The sequence below is a fragment of the Pipistrellus hanaki genome, assembly GCF_964339955.1.
Source record: "Pipistrellus hanaki genome assembly, chromosome: 15".
Lineage (NCBI taxonomy): Eukaryota > Metazoa > Chordata > Mammalia > Chiroptera > Vespertilionidae > Pipistrellus > Pipistrellus hanaki.
This window is the reverse complement of record NC_140517.1, coordinates 16,284,659-16,307,326: the sequence shown is the minus strand read 5'-3', so window position 1 is coordinate 16,307,326 and position 22,668 is coordinate 16,284,659. Positions and strand designations below refer to the sequence as shown.

Below are 22,668 nucleotides of genomic sequence, written 5' to 3'. Positions count from 1 at the left end.
CTCTGCAAACGTTCTCAGCTGAAGGGAATCACCTCGACCAGGGCCAGGCCTCGTCCCTGATTGGTCCACGGGGCTCTTAAAGGGCCCGTCTCTTACCCCGAACGGGGGTTCCTGTGGACACGGTCTCTTCTCCCGTCCCTTCCCGGGCGCTGGTTCGGGGCGCGCTCTCCGACAGACTCTGAATCGGAGTCTTCACCCAGAACCTGCTCCCCGGGGCGCTGGGCCCCAGGGGGTCCCCGAAGGCGGCGCCAGGAATGGATTCCGGCGTCGGAGCCGTGGCTGCCAGCCGGCCACAGCACCCGCCCCGCCGGCACCAGGTAACGGGAAACCGCTGGGCGATGCCGAGGGCCGGTGGCACTGGCGGGTCCCGGATGTCAGGAGGGGAGGACGGGGAGAAACTGTAAGGTCGGTGAAAGCTGTGTCTGTTGCTAGCACAGTGGAGGCTGCGGGAAAAGGAAAGGCTGAGGGTGGTGCACAGGTGATTACAAGCTATGGGCAGCTCCTGGGCCACAGCGGGGCTCCCCGTCCTGCCGGCCGCCCAGGGGGAGCTGAGGGCCGGCGGGATCTAGTCCCCGAGCAGCCACGTCCCCAAGGTGAACCCTCTGCCCAGGCTGGCGGCTGTGCCAGGTCACGGCCTCAGCCCCCTCTGCTCCGGGCCACAGTGATGTGCGGGGCTGGGCTGAGGGAGGAGGGGAGGGAGGGGGATCTCTGCCCCGGAGCTGCCCGCGGGCCAGACCCTCACCGGCCAGGCAGCAGCGGGGCCGGGGGCAGAGCACCGGGGACTGAGCACCGAGGGTGCTCCTCCAGGGGCGGGCAGACCCTCACGTGGGTTCGGGGACTCGGGAGAGTCCATCGGTTTGGGTGCGCTCACCCCGGATGTGGTTAACACCCTGGCCAGGCCCGCGGGGCGGGTGATACCTGCTGGCAGGACCACCTCAGCGCCCGGCCCCGTTAGACAAGAGGTGGAGCTGCCAGCGCGGCTGTGCCAATGAGGCGGGATGGGCTGTGGAAGGCAGACCGCCCGGGTGCGGGACTCGCACAGGCGGCGTGGTGGAGGGGCCCTCACCGCCCGGGGCCCTGTGCTGGGGGCCAGGTGCAGGGTGCGGGGCCTGAGCTAACAGGGCCCAGGTGGCCGCAGCTGCCATCACGAGGGGCAGCTGGGGCCCCGCCCTGCAGAGCCCGCTGGTGGGGAACATGCGGGGCCTGGGGCAGAGTGGGCGATGGCTCTCCGCGGGGGGGGGGGGGGGGGGGGGGGGGACGGGAAGAAGTGGGGGGTGGCTGGGGCGAGTGGGGGGTGGCTGTGGGGGACAGAGTGGGGGGGCTGGGGGGGCAAGAGTGGGAGAGGGCTGGGGGAGACAGGGTGGGGGGCGGCCGGGGGGGGCAGAGTGGGGGGGGCTGGGGGACAGGGTGGCGGGGGCTGGGGGAGACAGAGTGGGGGTTGGCTGGGGGGGCAGAGTGGTGGATGGCTGGGGGGGCAGAGTGGTGGATGGCTGGGGGGCGCTCATTCCACGCTGAGGAGGCCGCCAGCTGGTGGCCAGCAGCCAGCAGCCTCCGTGAGCACCTGCGCTGCAGCAGCTCAGCCTGGCACCCGCCCGCCCGCCTGTGTGGTTTTGTTGCCTCAGAGTTAGGCCCCCTCCTCCGTGCTCCCCGGCTGACGCTGACTGTCCTCCACCGACTCGCCTGTGTCCTTGGCCATCTCCGACCGGATCTCAGCTCTGGGGGGCGGGAGCGTTGCCCTCGAGCAGGGGTTCTCAGATGGGGTGCCCAGCAGCACCCCCGGGAACCTGTGGGCAATGCCTGGGCCTGGGTTCTGCTTTGAGTGGGGCCCAGGGTTTGCCAGTTCCTCTTTCTGGTGAGTGGAAAACACCAGGTGGGAATGAGAGCGCGGGGAGGGAAAGCCAGCGGCCAGTGAGTGTCCGAGTCCACCTGAGATCTCTCAAAGGGAACTCCCAGGGAGGAGGGAGGAGAGACAGACAGACACGGCCTGGCTCTCCCTCCGGCGGGCACAGCGTCTGCTGGAGGTGGCGGCTGCAGCTTACGGACAGCCCGCCTGTCTGACAGCCCGGGCGGCAGACATGTGAGGCGTCCGGGGGCGGCAGACATGTGAGGCGTCCGGGGGCGGCCACGTGGTAACCAAGAAAGCACGGTCTGAGTGAGGCTGTAGCAGGGCCGGATGGATGGACGGCCGGACGGCAGGGCGGGCGGCTCAGTGGTTGGCATCCGCCTACAGGCCAGGAGGCTTGGTTTGGTTCCCAGTCGGGACACCTGCCTGGTGTGGTCTGTCTCTCCCTCCCTCCTTCTCTCTCTCTCTCTGAAACCCATCCCCATTTTTAAAACGTAGCAAATCCTGTCATCCCTGCACGGCCCTCTTCCATCCAGACCTCGGCTCTGGTCCCAGATGAGGGGTCTGGTCTGGGAGGAGGGGCGACACTGGGGGGTGCTTTAACCTCCTGACCCTCCAGGGAGCGCCAGGCCTCCGGGGGGTGATGTGTCCTCTGCAGTGGGGTCCCCGGAGGGCGGGTGACTGCCCGTGGGCCCCCCGGTGGGTGTGGGGGGGCGGGTGTGGGGGGCGGGCTGAGGACGGAGCTGCTGGAGGGACAGCCAGGCACAGGTAACAGCGGCCTTTCCTTCCAAAAACACACCACGATCCCGGGCACCTTTCTCCCCAGGTCTGGGGAGGCCTGATGGGTGCTCTGCAGGCACCCGTGGGACCTGGGGAGGCAGGGGGCAGATGGCAGATGGCGGGAGCACAGTCCGGCCCCGGGAGGGTGAGGCCGTCATGGGGCCAGTTAGCATGAAGCAGTTGTGGGCAGACAGAAATCGGGGTGTTACTAGCCTGCGGCCGAGCCTGTCCGCAGGGCCCCCCACCCTCACCCTCACCCCGCTTCCATACCTTGGCGATGATGAACAATGCTGCAGTGAACACAGGGGTGACACAGGCAGGCCTCGGGCTGCGTCCGACTCTACGGACATCCTTTCGTGGTTACGTCGCCACCTCCCATTTATTTATAGAAGAAAAGTTCCGTCATTTCGACGTTTGTACATACGTGCTTTATGTTTATTATTTACCACAAGTAAAGGTCGGGAATTGTTATCTTTCTTTAAAATATTTTTTTACTGTTTCACTTCATTCCTGCTGTGCATGTGCTCCATGTGAGTGACGTAGGCGCGTATGTGGGTGGGTTCCGACCTAGGAGAAAATCGGGGTCTGTCACACCACAGGAACGGATCTCCGACGTAACCCACGGACCTACCGCACGTTCTTCTGAGTCTGTGCTTTGCGTTTCTTCGTGAATATACACCCAGAAGTAGAATCGTTGGGTCGGAAGTCAGTTCCGTTTTTAAGCTTTTGAGGAAACTCACACTGTTCTCCACGGGGGCCGCACCAGTCTGCATTCCCACCGGCAGTGCACAGGGCTCCCTTCTCTCCGCCTCCTCGCAGGCACTTGCTGTTCGTTGGTTTATTGATGATGGCGATTCTGACAGGTGGGAGGCGATACTGGGCTCTAATTTGCGTTCCTCTGATTAAGCGTGTTGAGCATCCTTTCATGTGTCTGTTGGCCCTGGTATACCCCCTTTGAAGGTGTTCGTTCAGGCCCTCTGCCCATGGTTAGATTGGATTGCTTTGGGATTTGTGGTGTTGAGTTGGATGATTCCTTTATTAATCTTGGATATTAACTCCTTCCCAGATGTATCGTTAGCAGATATTTTCACCCATTCGGTAGGAGGCCTTTTTGTTCTGTTGATGGTTTCCTTTGCTGTGCAGAAACTTTAGTTTGATGGAGTCCCATTTGTTGATTTTTTTAAAAATATATTTTATTGATTTTGTACAGAGAGGAAGAGAGAGATATAGAGAGTTAGAAACATCGATGAGAGAGTCATCGATCAGCTGCCTCTTGCACACCCCCTACTGGGGATATGCCTGCAACCAAGGTACATGCCCTTGACCAGAATCGAACCTGGGACCCTTCAGTCCCCAAGCTGACGCTCTATCCATTGAGCCAAACCGGTTTCAGCTGTTGATTTTTTTCTTTTGTTTCTCTTGCCCAAGGAAATACGTCAGAAAAAATATTGCTAAGGAAAATAACAGAAAATTTTACTGCCTATGTTTTCTTCTTGGAGTTTTATGGTTTCAAGTGTTACATTTAAGCCTTTAATCCATTAGAGTTTATTCTTGTAGTAGAGGCCTGGTGCATGACATTCATGCACTGGAGGAGGGGAGAGGGGGTGTCTTTCAGCCCGGCCTGTGCCCTCTCACAGTCCGGGATCCCTCCAGCCTTACCTGCAGCGGAGGCGGGAGAGGTTCCCGCCATTGCTGCTGCACTCAGAGCAGTGAGGCCGGCTTCTGGCTGAGCGGCACTCCTGTGGGAACCCACTGACCACAGGGAGCAGCTCCTGCATTGAGCATCTGCCCCCTGCTGGTCAGTGTGTGTCATAGCGACTAGTCATTCTGCCATTTGGTTGATTTGCATATTGGCCTTTTATTATATAGGATATGGTGTAAGAAGGTGGTCTAGTTTGATTTTATTTGGCATGTATCTGTCTAATTTTTCCAGCACCTTTTTTTGAATAGATTGTCTTTGCTTCATTGTATTTCTTGCTTTATCAAATATTAATTGACTATGTAGGCATGGATTTATTTCTGGGCTGGCTGTTCTGTTTCATTGCTCTGTGTCTGTTTTTATGCTAATATCATGATGTTTTGGTTACTAGAGACTTGAAGTAGAGTTTGATATCAGGTGGTGTGATACTTTCAACTTCATTCTCCTTTCTCAAGATTGCTATCAGGGTATTTTTGTGGTTCCATAGAAGTTTTTTGATTATTTGTTCTAGTTCTGTGAAATACAGCATTTGTATTTTGGTAAGAAACGTGTTAAACCTGTAGATTGCATGGAGTAGTATGGGCATTTTAACAATGCTGTATATTTTTACCCATGAGCATGTTATGTGCTTCCATTTAGCTGTAGCTTCACTTTCTTCAGTGTCTTATACTTTTCTGAGTATAGGTCTTTTACCTGCTTGGTTACATTTACTCCTAGGTATTTTTTTATGCAATTATAAATTGGATTTTTTTCTTAGTTTCCATTTCTGATAGTTCATTGTTGGTGTGTAAAAATGCAATTGATTTCTGAATAGCTATTTTGTTTCCTGCTATTTATGGAACTTATTTAGTTCTAGTAGGTGTTTTTTTTCATTTTTTATTAAGGTATTACATGTGTACATATCTTATCATTGTCCCCCCACTCCCATACATGCCCTCACCCCCCCAGAGTTTTGTGTCCATTGGTTATGCTTATATGCATGCATACAAGTCCTTCAGTTGATCTCTTATCTCCCCCACCTCTTCCTAATCTTCCCTCGGTAATTTGACAGTCTATTTGATGCTTTAATGCCTCTGTATCTATCTTTTTGTTCATCAGTTTATAATGTTCTTTATTATCCATAAATGAGTGAAGTCCTGTGGAATTTTACAATTGATATAACTGTGATTTTTATCTCTCATTTTGTTTATGTGATGTATCACGCTTATTGATTTGCGGATATTGTACCATCCTTCCATTCCCGGGATAAATCCTGCTTGGTCATGGTGTATGATCTTTCTGATGTACTGCTGGAGCCGATTTGCTAAAATTTTGTTGAGGATTTTGGCATCTATGTTCATGAGGGATATTGGCCTGTAATTCTCTTTCATTGTATTGTCTTTATCTGGTTTTGGTATTAGGGTGATACTGGCTTCAAAGAAGGAGTGTGGAAGTGTTCCTTCCTCTTGAATTTTTTGGAATAGTCTGAGGAGGATAGGTTTTAGTTCTTCCTTGAATGTTTGATAAAACTCCCCTGTGATGCCATCTGGCCCCAGGCTTTTATTTTCTGGAAGCTTTAAAAAAATACATACATACATATATATATATATATATATATATATATATATATATATATATATATATATATATATATATATATATTTTATAGAGAAGAAGAGAGAGAATGGAGAGTTAGAAACATCAATCAGCTGCCTCCTGCATACCTCCCACTGGGTATATGCCCTCAACCAAGGTACATGCCCTTGACCAGAATTGAACCTGGAACCTTTCAGTCTGCAAACCAACGCTCTATCCACTGAGCCAAACCAGTTTTGGCTGCGGGAAGCTTTTTGATGACTGTTTCAATTTCTTCCATAGTTATTGGTCTATTGAGCTGTTTAGATTCTTCCTGATTGAGTTTTGGAAGGCTGTATTTTTCTTGGAATATGCCCATTTCCTCCAGGTTGTCCAGTTTGTTGGAATAAAGTTGTTCATAGTATTTTGTAACAATCCTTTGTATTTCTGTGGGGTCTGTAGTTATTTCACCACTTTCATTTCTGATTTTGTTTATTTGGGTCCTCTCTCTCTGCTTCTTGGTGAGTCTGGCTAGAGGTTCATCTATCTTGTTTATCCTTCAAAGAACCAGCTCTTGGCTTTGTTGATCTTTTATATTGTTTCTTTGATCTCTATGTCGTTTATCTCCACTCTGATCTTTATTATTTCCTTCCTTCTGCTTACACTGGGCTTGTCTTGTTGCTCTCTTTCTCACTCTTTGAGTTGTAGGGTTAGGTAGTTTATTACCATTGTTTCTTGTTTGTGGTGTGTTTTTTTGTGTGTGTGTTTTTTGTTTGTTTTTTTGCAGTAGGTTTGTAGAGCTATGAACTTCTCTCTCAAGACTGCTTTCACTGTGTCCCATAGATTTTGGATTGTTGTGTTTTCATTGTCATTTGTTGCCATGATGTTTTTTTATTTCTTCCTTGACCTCTCTGGTAACCCAGTCATTGTTTAATAGCATGCTGCTTAGTCTCCATGTGTTTGATTTTTTGAATTATTGTATTTTTATTGTAGTTGATTTCTAGTTTTATGCCACTGTGATCTGAGAAGATGCTTGGTATGATTTCTATCTTCTTGAATTTGAAGAGACTCTGTCTATGTCCCAGCATATGGTCTATCTTTGAAAATGACACATGTGCATTTGAGAAGAATGTATATTCTGTGGCTTTGGAGTGAAATATTCTGAAGATGTCAGCTCCATCTGGTCTAATAAGTCATTTAGGATTGATATTTTTTGCTGATTTTTTTGTTTAGAGCATTTGTCAGTGGTGATAGTGGGGTATTAAAGTCTCCTACTATGAATGTATTGCTGTTATTCTCTCCTTTGATATCCTCCAGGAGTTTTTGTATGTATTTGGGTGATCCTGTATTGGATGCATATATGTTTACCAGAGTTATTTCTTCTTGTTGGATTGCTCCCGTTAGTATAATATTATGAAGTGACCTTCCTTATCTCTTGTTAATGTCATTTGAGATCTAATTTTTCAGATATAAGTATTGCTACCCCAGATTTTTTTTTTTTTTCATTTCCATTCACCTGGAAAACCTTTTTCCATCCCTTCACCCTCAGTCTGTGTGTTGCTTTTTTTCTGAGGTAGGTTTCTTGTAGACAGAAGATATATGGGTCTTGTTTTCTTATCTAATCTGTTACCCTGTGTCTTTTGATTGGGGCATTTAATCCATTTACATTTACATTTATTAAGCCAAAACCGGTTTGGCTCACTGGATAGAGTGTCGGCCTGCGGACTCAAGGGTCCCAGATTTGATTCTGGTCGGGGTCAAGTGCCTTGGTTGTGGGCACATCCCCAGTGGGAGGTGTGCAGGAGGCAGCTGGTCAATGTTTCTCTCTCATTGACGTTTCTAGTTCTCTATCTCTCTCCCTTCCTCTCTGTAAAAAAATCAATAAAATACATTAAAAAATAAAGTTATTATTGATAGGTACTTATTTGTCAGCAGTTTTATTCTTTATCCCTGTGTTCCTTCTTTGCTTCCTATATTTTTTTTTATAGCAGACCTTTAGCATTTTTTTTAAATGAGGGTGGGGTGCATTAACTATTTTATTGATTTTTTTACAGAGAGGAAGGGAGAAGGATAGAGAGTTAGAAACATCGATGAGAGAGAAACATCGATCAGCTGCCTCTTGCACACCCCCCACTGGGGATGTGCCTACAACCAAGGCAACATGCCCCCGACTAGAATCGAACCTGGGACCTTGAGTCCGCAGGCTGACACTCTATCCACTGAGCCAAACCGGTTTCAGCCCTTTAGCATTTCTTGCATTGCTGGTTTGGTGGTGATAAATTCCCTTAGTTCTTTTTTTGTCTGTGAAGCTCCTGATTTCACTTTCAATTTTGATTCAATAGCCTTGCTGGGTACAGTATTCTTGGATTCAGACCCTTCCTTTGCATGACTTTGTATATTTCATTCCATTCCCTTCTGGCCTGATGAGTTTCTGTTGAGAAATCAGTTGCTAGTCTGATGGGGGTTCCTTTGTATGTAACTTTCTGTCTCTCACTGTCTGCTTTTAAGATTCTTACTTTGTTGTTGATGTTTGCCAGTTTAATTGTAATGTGCCTTGGCGTCGGTCTTTTGGGGTTCATTTTGCTCGGGACTCTGAGCTTCTTGGATTTGTGTGGGTTTTTTCTTCCTTATATCAGGGAAGTTTTCTGTCATTTCTTCAAACAGGTTTTTTATTCCTTGCTCAGTTTCCTCTCCTTCTGTACCCCTATTACGTGGATGTTGTTTTGTTTCGTGTTGTCCCAAAGTTCCCTTAGGCTCTCCTCCTGCTTTTTTAATTTTTTTCCTAGAAGCTGCTCTAATTGGGTATTTTTTCCATCTTGTCTTCTAGCTCACTGATGTGGTCCTCTGCTTCTTCTAGTCTATTCTTGATGCTTTCTATTGAGCTCTTTACAGCAGCAATGTCATTTTTCATTTCTTCTTGGTGGTTCTTCATTTTCTTTTGGTTCTTACTCATATTGTTGAATTTGTCTCCCATTCTTTTCAGCCACCTTATGACCATTTATCTGAATTCTTTCTCTTACATGGTTACTCGTTTACTTCCTTTTCTGGTGATGCCTGCTTTTCTTTCATATGCGGACTGTTTGTCTCCCCATGGTCTCTCTTCTCTTCTCGGGATGTCTGGTTATGTAGTGTTTCTCTCTCTCCCTCCCTCCCTCCCTCTTTATTTCTCTTTCTCTCTCTCTCTCCCTCCCTCCCTCCCTCTTTCTTTCTCTTTCTCTCTCTCTCTCTCTCTCTCTCTCCCTCTCTCTCTCCCTCTCTCCCTCTCTCCCTCTCTCCCTCTCTCCCTCTCTCCCTCTCTCCCTCTCTCCCTCTTCCTCTCCCTCTCTCTCTCCCTCTCCCCCTCTCTCTCCCTCCCTCTCCCCCTCTCTCTCCCTCTCCCCCTCTCTCTCTCTCTCTCCCTCTCTCTCTCTCTCCCTCTCTCTCTCTCTCTCCCTCTCCCCCCCTCTCTCTCTCTCTCCCTCTCTCCCCCCCCCCCTCTCTCTCCCTCTCCCTCTCTCTCCTTATCCCAGGTGAAATCTGACCTTTCCATGGTGGAGAGTAGAGCTCCTCTGAATCCGTGTGTTTGCACCAAGAGGGGACTGGTGTTCTGGGGCTCACAGCTGTTCAGTGGTTGCCTCAGTTGTAGCTTTTCAATCTTCCGATAAGATCCACTTTCCCCTTCAAGATGGCGTGGTCTCTGCATCTGAGCTGGTTGCTCTTGTATTCCTCAGGGATGACCATGCAGCCGCAGATTCCAACACTGTCCGTGAGGAACCCAGAAAGGTTCCAGTGGGGATCATTTCCCTCTAGTTCTAGTCGTTTTTTTGGAGGCATCTTTAGGGTTTTCCATATACAGTATCATGCCATCTGCAAACAATGAGAATTTATGTCTTCCTTTCCAATTTGGATGCCTTTTATTTCCTCTTGTCCCGATTCCAGCACTATGTTGAATAAGAGTGGTGGGAGTGGATAGCCTGTCTTGTTCCTCACTTAAAGGAAAATGCTTTTCGTTTCCTTCTCCTTTATTGAGTCTGGTTTTAGTAGTGGGTTTGTCATATGTGGCTTTTATTATGTTGAGATATGTCCCCTCAGTTCCCACTTTGCTGAGAGTCTTTATCATAAATGGGTGCTGGATAGGGTCAAATTTTTTTCTGCATCTATTGATATGACAATATAATTTTTACCCTTCTCTTTGTTTGTGGTGTATCACATTAATTGATTTGCAGCTATTGTACCAAACTTGCATCCCAGGAATAAATCCCACTTGATAGTGTATGACCATTTTAATGTATTGTTGATTTGGTTTGCCAATATTTTGTTAAGGATTTTTGCATTGAAGTTACTCAGGGATATTGGCTTATCATTTTCTTTCTTTGTAGTGTCTTTATCTGGTTTTGGAATTAGGATAATACTGGCCTCATAAAATGAACTTAGAAGTTTTCCCTCCTCTTGAATTTTGTGGAAAAGTTCGAGGAGGAGAAGTGTTAGTTCTTTTTTCGATGTTTGATAAAACTCACCTGTGAAGCCATCTGGTCCAGGACTTTTTATTTGTTGAAAGTTTTTTGATTACTGCTTTGATTTCATTAGTTGTAATAGGTCTTTTCTGATTTGTTTCTTCTTGATTCAGTTTTGAAAGATTGCACCTTTCTAGGAATGTATCCATTTATTCCAAATTGTCCAATTTGTTGGTATATAGTTGTTTGTAATATTTTCTTAATTCTTTGTATTTCTTTGGTGTTAGTTTTGCTTTTCTCTAATTTCTGATTTTATTTGGATCATCTTCCCCCCCCCCCCCTTGGTGACTCTGGGTAAAGGTTTATCCATCTGTTTATCTTTATTTTTTTTAAATATATTTTTTATTGACTTTTTTAAAAATATATTTTATTGATTTTTCAGAGAGAGGAAGAGAGAAGGATAGAGAGTTAGAAACATCGACGAGAGAGAAACATCGATCAGCTGCCTCCTGCACACCCCCTACTGGGGATGTGCCCGCAACCAAGGTACATGCCCCTGACCGGAATCGAACCCGGGACCTTTCAGTCTGCAGGCCGACGCTCTATCCATTGAGCCAAACCGATTTCGGCTTTTTTTTTTTTTTTTTTTTTTAACAGAGAGGAAGGGAGAGGAATAGAGAGTTAGAAACGTTGATAGAGACACATCAATCACCTGCCTCCTGTACACCCCCTACTGGGAATATGCCCGCAACCAAATTATATGCCCTTGACTGGAATCGAACCTGGGACCCTTGAGTCTGCAGGCCGATGCTCTATCCACTGAGCCAAACCGGTTAGGGCTGTTTATATTTTCTTTAAAAATATATTTTTATTGATTTCAGAGAGAAAGGGAGAGGGAGAAAGTGATGGAAACATCAGTGAGCGAGAATCATTGATCGGTTGCCTCCTGCTTGCTCCCTGCTGAGGATTGAGGGATCAGACCATGACTTCCTGGTTCATAGGTCAATGCTCAACCACTGAGCCACTGAGTGGGCCTTGTTTATCTTTACAGAGAGCCAGCTTTTGCTTTTACCTTTTGTTGTTTTTTTTCTGTTTTTGTGTTTGTTTTTTTAGTTTGTTTTCTTCTGCTCTGATCTTTATTATTTCCTTTCTTCTACTCACTTTGGGTTTGTTTGTTGTTTTTCTAGTTCCTTTAGGTATAGGATTAAATGGTTTATTTGAGATTTTTCTTGTTTCTTAAAGAAGGCCTGTAATGTTATGAATTTCCCTCTAGGACTGCTTTCATTGTGTCCCATAGATTTGGGTTGTTGTATTCCCAGTTTTATTTGTCTCAAATTATCTTTCAGTTTCCTCCTTAATCTCATTGTTAACCCATTCATTGTTTAGAACCATGTTATTTAGTCTCCACGTGTTTGTGTATTTTCAGTTTTTTTTCTTGTAATTGACTTCGTGCTTTATACCATGATGGTTGGAGAAGGTGCTAGATATGATTTCAATCTTCTTAAATTTATTAAAACTTGTTTTGTGTCCTAACATGTGGTCTCTCCGAGAAAATGTTCCATGTGCACTTGAAAATAATGTATATTCTGCTGCTTTGGAATGAAATGCTCTGAAAATATAAATTAAATTTCTTGCTGGTGTGTCATTTAAGACTACTGTTTCCTTGTTGGTTTTCTGTCTGGAAGATCTATCCATTGATGTCAATGAGGTGTTAAAATCCCCTACTATGATTGTGTTACTGTCACTCTCTTCCTTTATGTACATCAAGATTTGCTTTATATACATAGGTGGTCCTAGGTTAGGTGCATAAATGTTTACAAGGATTAATACCATCTTGTTGGATTGCTCTCTTTATCATTATATAGTATCCTTTGTCTCTTTTATAGCCTTTGAAAGTCTATTATGTCTGATACAAGTATTACTACGCCAGCTTTTATGTTTCCTTTTTTTTTTACATAGAGGAAGAGAGAGGGGATAGAGAGTTAGAAACATCGATGAGAGAGAAACATCAATCAGCTGCCTCCTGCACACTCCCTACTGGGGATGTGCCCGCAACCAAGGTACATGCCTTTGACTGGGAATCAACCCTGGGACCCTTTAATCTGTAGGCCGACACTCTGTCCACCAAGCCAAACTGGGTAGGGCTATGTTTCCATTTCCATTTGCATCTTTTTCTATCACTTTACTTTCACTCTTGTGTTTCTTTTGTTCTGAGGTGCATCTCTTGTAGACAGCATATATGTGAGTCTTATTTTCTTATCCATTTAACTACCCTATGTCTTTCTTTTTAATCCTCACCTGATGACACGTTTGTTTTTATTTGAGAAAGACACACACACACAGAAAGAGACATTGATGTGACAGAGAAACATCCATTGGTTGCCTCCTGCACTCACCCCACCGGCGATCTAACCCACAACCTAGGTATGTGCCTTGACTGAAATCACACCCGTGACCTTTAGATTTATGGGATAGGGTTCCAACTGACCGAGCCATCTCACCAGGGCTACCCTATGTCTTTTGATTGGAGCATTTAAGCCATTTACATTTTAGGTAATTATCGGCCCTGGCTGGTGTGGCTCCATTGGATGAGTGTCATCCCATGTACCCAGAGGTTGCTGGTTTGGTTCCTGGGAAGGGCACATGCCCAGGTTTTGGGCTTGATCTCCAGCGAGAGGCATGCAGGAGGAAGCTAGTCAATGTTTCTCTTATCAATGTTGCGCGCGCACATGCGCGCGCGCGCTCGCTCTCTCTCTCTCTCTCTCTCTCTCTCTCTCTCTCTCTCTCTCTCTCTCTCGCTCCCGCTCTGCCTCTTCCTTCCTCTCTCTAAAAAATAAATAAATAAGTATTCTTAATTATTGATAGGTACATATTTATTCCATTTTATTCTTTTTAAAAATATATATATTTTATTGATTTTTTTTTTTTTTTTTTTTTTTTTTTTTTTTTTTTTTTTTTTTTTACAGAGAGGAAGAGGGATAGAGAATTAGAAACATCGATGAGAGAGAAACATGGATCAGTTGCCTCCTGCACACCCCCTACTGGGGATGTACACGCAACCAAGGTACATGCCTTTGACCAGAATTGAACCTGGGACCCTTGAGTCTGTAGGCCGATGCTCTATCCACTGAGCCAAATCGGTTAGGGCCATTTTTATTTTTAAAATATATATTTTTTATTTGTTTTATTTGTTTATTTATTTAACAGAGAGGAAGGGAGAGGGATAGAGAGTTAGAAACATCAATGAGAGAGAAACATCCATCAGCTGCCTCCTGAACACCTCCTACTGGTTATGTACCTGTAACCAAGGTGCATGCCCTTAACTGGTATCGAACCTGGGACCCTTCAGTCTGTGGCTGATGCTCTAACCACTGAGCAAAATGGGTCAGGAGTCTCCTTCAGTTTTAAACGATAGCCTTACTCGATAGGAATGAATTATTTTCTGGAATGTATTTTATTGCATTTCATCATTTTGAATATTTCATGCCAATCTTTCTGTTGAGAAATCATCTGACAGGCTTATGGGAGCTCTCTTTTTGGTAACTGCATTTCTCTTGCTGCTTTAAAGATTCTCTCTTTGGCTCTGTCTAGGAGAGTGGATAGAGCATCAGCACACACCCTGAAGGGTCGCATGTTCAATTCCTAGTCAAGGGCACATACCTGGATTGTGGGTTCCATTCCTGGTCCCAGTTGGGGTGCTTACAGGAGGCAACCAAAAGATGTGTCTCTCTCTCTCTCTCTCTCTCACATTGTTTCTCTCTCCCCCTCACCCTCTCCCTCCTCTCCCTCCTTTCCCTCTACTCTGTCTAAAAATCAATGGGAAAAAGTATTCTCAGGTGAGGATTAACAACAACAAAAAAGATTTCTCTCTTTTGTCTTCAACCTTTACCATTTTTAAAAAAAATCCTCACCTAACAATATTTTTTTTTTTCAATGAGGGGAAGGGAGGGAGGGAAGAAGAGAGGGAGGGGGGGAGGGAGGGAGGGAGGGAGGGAGGGAGAGAGAAAGAGAGAGAGAGAGAGAGAGAGAGAGAGAGAGAGAGAGAGAGAGAGAGATTGGTTGTCTCCTGCACATGCCCCAACAGGGGGTGAGTTTGAACCTGCAACTGAGGTACATGCTCTTGGCCAGGAATCAGACCTGAGACCCTTTGGTCTGTGGGCTGACACTTTAACCACTGAACTAAACTGGCCAGGGAAACCTTTACCATTTTAATTATGATGTATTTTTGGGTTTTCTTGTTTGGGACTCTGTGCTTCCTAGACTTGTGTGTCTTTCCTTCACCTGGTTAGGGAAGTTTTCAGCCATTTTTTCTTCAACTAGGTTCTCAATTCCTTGCTCTCTTTGCCTTCTGGTACCTTTATGAGGCAGATGTTATACTTCATGTTGTCCCAAGAGTTCTGTAATCTAGCCTCATTTTTATTATTTTTTAAAATATATTTTATTGATTTTTTTTACAGAGAGAAAGGGAGAGGGATAGAGAGCCAGAAACATCGATGAGAGAAACATTGATCAGCTGCCTCCTGCACACCCCCCACCGGGGATGTGCCTGCAACCATGGTACATGCCCTTGACCGGAATCGAACCTGGGACCTTTCAGTCCGCAGGCCGACGCTCTATCCATTGAGCCAAACCGGTTTTGGCGTAACTTCATTTTTAAAAAATTCTTTTTTGTTCTTGCTGCTCTGATTGGGTGTTTCTTGCTACTTTGTCTTCCAAATCACTGATTCAGTCTTCTGCTTCATCTAACCCACTGTTGATTCCTTCTAGTGTATTCATTTCAGACTGATTCTTTTTTATGATTTGTGTCCTTTTAAGAAATATTTTTTAATTGTTGTCAGTACTACACTTCCTCACCTTTTTCCCCTTCCAACCAGTCCATACCCTTGGGTTTGTGTCCTTTTTGATGCTATTAGAGTTCTCACTAAATTCCTTGAACATCGTTATAACATTTGTTTTGAACTCTATATCTGGTTGATTGCTTACCTCCACTTCTGGAGTTCTTTTTCTGGAACGTTTTTAAACCTGTTTTTTCATTTGGGACATGTTTCTTTGTCTCCCCATTTTGGCTGCCTCTCTGTGTTTGCGTCTGTATATTAGGTAGATCGGTTATGGTGGACTTACGTAGTAGGTGTCCTGAGGGACCCTGACTATCGGTGCTAGGTGCTTAAGGAATGTCTCTGTGTGAGTTACGTGAGTAGTTGAGTCTTGGTTGCTGTTGGCTCATCTGTGCACGGAGTGAATCCTCAGGCTGACTATGAAGATCCACCTGACCTCAGTCCACCAGCTGCTGTGCAGGCCTGACCACAGGAAGCGGAATTTGCCTCAGCAGGGTCTGGTGCCTGTGGAGATATACCTTTGGATATGCTTCTGTGGAGCTAATTGGGTCCTGCTCTGATGTTGCCTGAAGCCCCCCACTGGCTTGTTAATCCTGGGGCCTTCTGGGAGGGACTCCAGTGCAGGTCAGTGTTAGACGCTGCCTGTGACCGGCCCCGGGCAACCAGTTTGGAGCTACAAAGCGACCCAGAGTTTGTGGCTGCCTCTGCTGAGCCTGGGTGTGCGTGGGAGGGACCAAGCTGATGCCAAGGCCGGCTTCCACCAGCACCCAGCCCAAGAACAGGTCAGCAAAAGGCCGAAGGCGCCCCAAGGTCTACCTCTGCCCCCTCCTCCTGCCAGCTGCCTATTCATGACGGAAAAAACCTCTGGCAGTGCACGGCTAAGCCACACTGGCCAGGGCGAGGGTATAGTTTGATTTGCATTTCCCTATTACCTAGTGAAGGCGAGCATCTTTTCATCTATCTGTTGGCCATTTGTATGTCTTTTTTTTTTTAATTGATTTCAGAGAGGATGGGAGAGGAAGGGATAGACACATCAATGATGAGAATCATTGATTGGCTATTTCTTTCACACACCCCACTGAGGGTCGAGCCCACAACCCAGGCCGGATTGAACCTTGATCTCTTGGTTCATGAGTCATTGCTCAACCACTGAGCCACACTGGCCGGGGCTGAATGTCTTTTTTAGAGAAGTGTCTGTTCAGGTTCTCTGCTCATTTTTTTTTTTAAATGAGTGAGAATTTTATATTTTTAATATTTTTATTGATTTCAGAGAGGAAGAGAGAAGGAGAGAGAAATAGAAACATCAATGACGAGAGAGAATTATTGATTGGCTGCCTCTTGTACTAGGTATTGATCCCACAACCTAGGCATGTGTTCTGACCGGGAGTCAAACAATGACCTCCTGTTCAACCATTGAGCCACGCTGGGTGGGCCATTTTTAAATTGTTTTTGTTGTTGTTGAGTTGCATGAGTTCTTGATATATTTTGGATGTTAACCCCTCGTCAAAGCTATTGTTGGCAAATATCTTCTCCCATCGGGTTGGTTTGCCTTTTTGTTTTGTTGAGGGTTTCTTCAGCTTTGCAGACGCTTTTAATTTGATGTAGTCCTGTTCATTCCTTTTTGCTTTTAATTGTCTTGCCATTAAAGTCAAATTCATAAAATCCTCTCTAAGACCAAGGTCTGTAAGTTTTAGTACCCATGTTTTCTTCTATGTAATTTATTGTTTCAAGTCTCAAATAACTTCAAATCAAAGTAAGCAGGATGCCATTTGTGGGCATTTGCGGGCATTGGCAAGCCCAATGGAGAGCTGGTTCTCAAGGGGCAGGTGCTCAGTCCAAAACCACAGGGAAAGCCAGGGAGACTCACATTTGGTCCAGAGACTCCGGAAAGTGTAGTCGGATGTGGCCAAGGACTCAGCATGGAACGTGAGGCCAGGGGGTGACGAAGGTGAGGCTTGCTGGATGGCCTGTGGGGCAACTTCCAAAGTGTGCGGTGGGCCTTGCCTCAGGGGGAGGTGGCCGGCTTGGTGTGATTGTGTATATAATGTTACCGGATTGTGTATATAATGTTACCTGAGTGGGGATTGTGTATATAATGTTACCTGAGCCGGTCTGCCTAGGGGCAGCCAATAGTGTGTGGTTCTTTCCTTTGTGCAGGAAAAATTTCACAATGTGAGTCCCTGTGTACTTTAGAGGAAGTTTATTAAAGCCGAGACAGTGAAATAAGAAAGGGAAGTGAGCCAAGGCTGGTCTGCTTGGCTAAGACTCAGAGAAAAGGGGGCCTTGGGGATTGGTTCCAGGGGTTTGTCTGGGATGAGCTGCTGCTGCCCATGGCTGCCCTGGTTGCAAGCTTCGTGGGGTCCCTTAGAGTTGGGAATTTTGCCCTAACCGGTTTGGCTCAGTGGATAGAGTGACGGCCTGCGGACTGAAAGGTCCCAGGTTCGATTCTGGCAAAGGGCCATGTACCTTAGTTGCCGGCACATCCCCAGTGGGAGGTGTGCAGGAGGCAGCTGATGGATGTTTCTCTCTCATCGTTGTTTCTAACTCTCTATCCCTCTCCTCTCCTCTCCCTCAATAAAATATAGAGTAGGGACTTTCAATCCTAATTGCTGGCCTCCTCCAGGGAGGGGGCGGCCGGTTCCAATGGCTGATGATTTAATAATCAACTGCGCTCATGTCACAAAACCTCCACAAAAGCCGAAGGGGCAGGCTGCAGAGCTCCCAGGATGGTGAGCACGGGGAGGCTGGGAGAGTCCGGGTGCCCCTGGGGAGGGCATGGAAGCCCTGGCCCTTCCTTCTCTCCCCCGGGCTCTTCGGCGGCTCTTCCCGGGGCATATACATCACTTTGTAACAAACTAGCGGTCTAGTACGTAAATGGTTTCCTGAGTCCTGAGCTGCTGTAGCACCTTCTGTGGACCCAAGGAGGGGTCCTAGAACTTCTGACTCACAGTCCAGCAGAAGCTCAGGTAGCAACCGGACCTACAACTGCCCTTGGAGGACTGAGCCTTCAGCTGTGAAACCTGTGTCTCCAGATAGACAGGGTCAGAACGGAGTGGTTTTTGGACACCCAGCCCGTGTCCCAGAATTGCCTGCTGGTGTGCGCGTGCGCGCACACACACACACACACACACACACGCGCACACACATGCACACACGCGCACACACACCACACACACACACCACACACACACACACGGTGGAATTGGGTGGATACCGTGGGACCGTGCGGATTGTGCACAGCGGCTGGGCCTTGTTGGTGTTTTCCATTCGCTGTGAGTCTTGGCTGAGGTCACCGTGAGGGGAGGATGGACAGGCACCCGGGGACAAATATCCAGGGCGGAGTGGTGGTGGCGGGTGCGAACACCGATGGCTCTAGGAGCGTCAGCCTCCCTCTCCCTGGTCACCAGAGGCCTCAGTGACCGCTGGTGGCAGGGACTCCTCATGAGGCGCGTTCATCAATTCTGGCCGTTCAGGGGAGGCCCAGATCCACGGAATCTCAGAGGAAATAGGCGGTAGCCTGGATGGATCTTTAAGGAAGTGATGGTTTTGTTTATTATTATTATTTTTTAAATATATTTTTATTAATTTCAGAGAGGAAGGTATAGAGATAGAAACATCAGTGATGGGAGAGAATCATTGATTGGCTGCCTCCTGCACGCACCCCCCTTCTGGGGATCGAGCCCACAACCCGGCATGTGTCCTTGACTGGAATCGAACCTGGGACCCTTCAGTCCACAGGCTGACACTCTATCCCCTGAGCCAAACCAGGTGGGGCAAGGTGGTGATGGGCTTTAGATTTTAAGATATTTCGATGCATCCTGGCAGCCCTAATAAGAGTTTGTTTTTTAAAACGTGTTATAGTCAACTCCTTTGTTGCTGCACAAAAGCTTTAAGAAGGTTTGGATTTCAGCTGAGGTAGTTTCTGATCTCAGTGTCCACCCTGGATTTTCTCCCCGGTCCCTGTAATCTTGTGTGTTATGGGAAACTGTGGCAGCGCTTTTCTCCCGGGGTGTCCCACCCGGACGCTCTGATGGGGTCCTGCCTCCCCCTGTGCAGTCCTCACACTCGGAGCCTGGACGCCGGAGTGCAGCCTGAGCAGCGCCGGAGGCTTCTGGCAGGTGCTGCGTGTGACGGAGCTGGTGCACATCATCGCGCCCCACATGTTCAGGGCATTGATATTTGTTCATTAATTTTATATATATAATGTTTTTTATTGATTTCACAGAGAGGGAAAGGGAGAGATAGAAACATCAATGAGAGAATCATCCATCAGTTGCCTCCCGCACGCCCCCTACTGGGGATCGAGCCTGCAACCCAGGCAGGTGCCCTGACTGGGAATCAAACCGTGACCTCCTGGTTCATGGGTCAACGCTCACCACCGAGCCGTGCCGGCTGAGGTGTCCATTAATGTTTAGCAGTATCGCACCAGGGCTTGGGCCCACGATAACCCTACCAGGGAAGGAAGAGCCACACCAGCGAGGGAAGCCGCGACACAGACCACAGCCTCCGCTGCGTTTCCTTTTCCCGGCGCCAAAGGCTATTTCACCGGGTGGCACATGTAGTCCAGGCATGACGCCCGCCCGCCCACCCACCCCGGCCCTCACCCCCGGACTGGTTGCAGGTGGAGGTCTCTGATCCTCCTCACCTGTGGGGGTCCTTTCCTCCGGCCTTTCCCGAGCCTCAGCGGGCGGGCGGGGGGGGGGGGGGGGGAGCGGGGGGATGGTGGTGGCAACAGCCTGGCATCCAGCCTGCCCTCCTCAGCACTCCTTGGCTTTGAGCATGGAGACGGAGGACCCGCAGGTACCTATCAATTAAGGCATTTCCAATCAGCGGTCTAATCATCGCGTGAGACCATGTGGCCTGGTCTCACTGCTCTTGGTGGCAGTGACATGTGGGGACAGACAGCAGGCAGCACAGAACAGAGGCGCTGTGACAGCAGACGGCCCCAGGGCAGCAGTGCTCCCTCCCCAGGGCTCCCCACAGGGCTGGCCGGCAGGAAGCCAGTTGCAGCTGCACCCATTGTCTTGGCTCCTCCCAGCCCAGAGTGAGGCCATTGGCCAGGAATGCTTGGAGACACTCAGCCCACCCCCTCCCAGCCATCGGATACTTCAGAACCAGCGTTGGGGCTGGCCTGGCCCTTGTGGTTCATATTATTGCAAGGTGCCCTCGGCAATAACATCGGGAAACTTTTTGAAGAAAAACACACCCACAAGGTTTATGACTCAAAGGTTCTGGTGGGTACGCGGCAGGTCTGCAGCCACTGGGCCAGTTTGTGGGGGGAGAGAGTGTGGCCCGGGGATTCTGCTGCTGTCAGGGTAGCGGCCTGGTGTTTTGAGAGCTCAGTCTTTATTGGTGAATTTTAAAATGAGCAGGAGTAGCCCTGGCCGGTGTGGCTCAGTTGGTTTGGCATCGTCCCATGCACCAGGAGGCGGCAGGTTCGATTCCTGCTCAGGACGCATACCCAGGTGGTCTCCAGTAGGGGGCGTGGAGGCGGCGGCCAATGGATGTTTCTCTCTCCCCCTCTCCCTCTGTGTAAAAAGCAATAAGAACTTTTTTTAAAGCAGGAATTACAGTGCATTGAGGGGGAAATAAACAGTCACGTGGCCTTCCAGATCTCGAAAACCAAGGGAAGCTGTGGAGGGTGGGAGCACAGGAGCCTGGCTCTTGACTGAGTCGAGTGGCTGGCTGTGTGTTTATTCCGAATAGCGTTGGAAGTGGATGTCTCAAAACTTGTCAGTCGCCTGTTTTACAACGAAATCCCCACCTGTCCGGTGTCTCGACTGCAGCTACCGTGTTACTGGTTTCCAATGGAAACCTGCTGTGGTCCGAGAACATGCGGTACGATTCCAATCCTTACTCCCTTTGAGGCTCGTGTGGCCCGCACGTCTGTCCTGGTGAGTGTGCCGTGCGCTGGGAAGGAACGTGTCCCGGGCTGCTGGCCACCAGTTGGATGGAGGTGGCTGGCTGTGCTGTTCACGTGTTCTATCTGTATTGCATTTTCACCTAGTTCTGTCAGTGCTGGGGTGTTGGGATGTCCAGCTGTGCTTGTGGGATAAGAAGGTCACCAATGTTAGCCAAGAGCTGGAAAATGGGGGAGAGGGTCCCGGCCGTGTCCCACATCCAGCCACAGCAGGATGAGCGATGTCCTTCCCTTTTCAACAGCAGCAGAGCGTAAAGCAGGGGGAGTCGGAAGACTTAAGTGAGACCAGAATGCATTGTACTTTGGCCGCAGGACTTGACAGGAGTCAGGTGACCAAGCAGGCCAGGGGGTGGACAGGCTCCTGAGCACAGGAGGGGAGGCCAGGGCTTGGCTGGCCACTCAGCCGAAGAGGAGAGGACAGTGCAGCCGGGGGAGCCAGTGGGACAGGAGCCAGCATGGCTGGCTGGGGCTGAACCATCAGCTGCATCCCACTGAGCCCCCCACACTGAGGGCCCGGCGTCTCACATTTTCTCGTCCTTGGAAACTTTGTGCCTCTTGCCTAGAATGTCATTCGTCACCTCATTCCCCTTATGACTGACTAGTCCTCAGAATCACCAAGATTTATTCACAGGAGAATTATATCAAGTAGACAATCCCCAACTTTAGATTTAAAAAACACGTGAAAAAGCAGGTATTTCAGCACTCCGGTTGTGAGATACCGATGGAAATAAAGTCTCCGAAGGAAAGGATCAGTGGGAAAAGAACAGGCCCCGGAGTCGGCGCAGTGGGGGTGGCTTTGGGGTCAGACAGATCCAGGCCTCAGTCTGGAAAAACCTGTGAGCTGGGTCTTCTTGTGCAAAGGGCCTGCCTTCTGGCCTCCGGCCTCCGGGCTTACTGAGGGGGTAACAGAAACACAGCCGTGGGGTCGGATACAGGCTCTGTCTGTAGAAGACCTTTCATCTAAAACCACTTTGGATTATGAGCACACTTAAACAACAGTCAGAGGTTCCGATGTGAACGTCCAGGCCCGGGAGCGAGGAGCTGAGAGAGGAGTGGTCACACCTGTGATCGCCGCGGCTGCTGTTGGGTGGGTGTGTGTTCAGAGCGTTTGGACTTCGTAACTCACACTGAGCGAGCTTGTAAAGTCAGGTACATGCTTTTGCTAAGAAAGAGCTCAAGTGTACAACACAGCCACATAGCTAGAGCTCGCCTTACGTGATGCTGTTGACTCATGTTAGTAACATGTCCACTTTAATGGGTTATGTGTGGCTTCAGTATGAGTGTGAATTTAGGGACTAAGGAATGCATGATCGATTTTCCAATTCTATTTCCGACTTAGGAGAACCTTGTTCTCGGGGCCATCAAGTCATATACAAACACACACATGTAAGGTTCTTAGATGTTTATTTTAGAAAATTTGATAGATACTCTCCCCTCCGGTCGCCCTCGTGTGACCTGGGGGAGCTGCTCCCACACGTCTTCTGTAGATCCATCAACCATGATCCGTTCTCGCCACAATTCATTCAATCATTCCCACTGGGGGTCATTTACACCGATTCCCTTTTCCTTACCAGAACACACAATATGTACTGACAAACGTAATC

At 48.2% G+C, this 22,668-nt stretch overlaps 1 long non-coding RNA gene across 1 annotated transcript in view; it reads left to right on the top strand.

Annotated features, from left to right (window-relative positions):
* Positions 1–836: 836 nt before the first annotated feature.
* Positions 837–22,668, top strand: part of LOC311633741 — a 39,922-nt gene continuing 18,090 nt past the window's right edge. Inside the window, exon 1 of the long non-coding RNA XR_014797008.1 lies at positions 837–962. This is a non-coding gene — a long non-coding RNA (uncharacterized lncRNA). The remainder of the gene's footprint in view (positions 963–22,668) is intronic.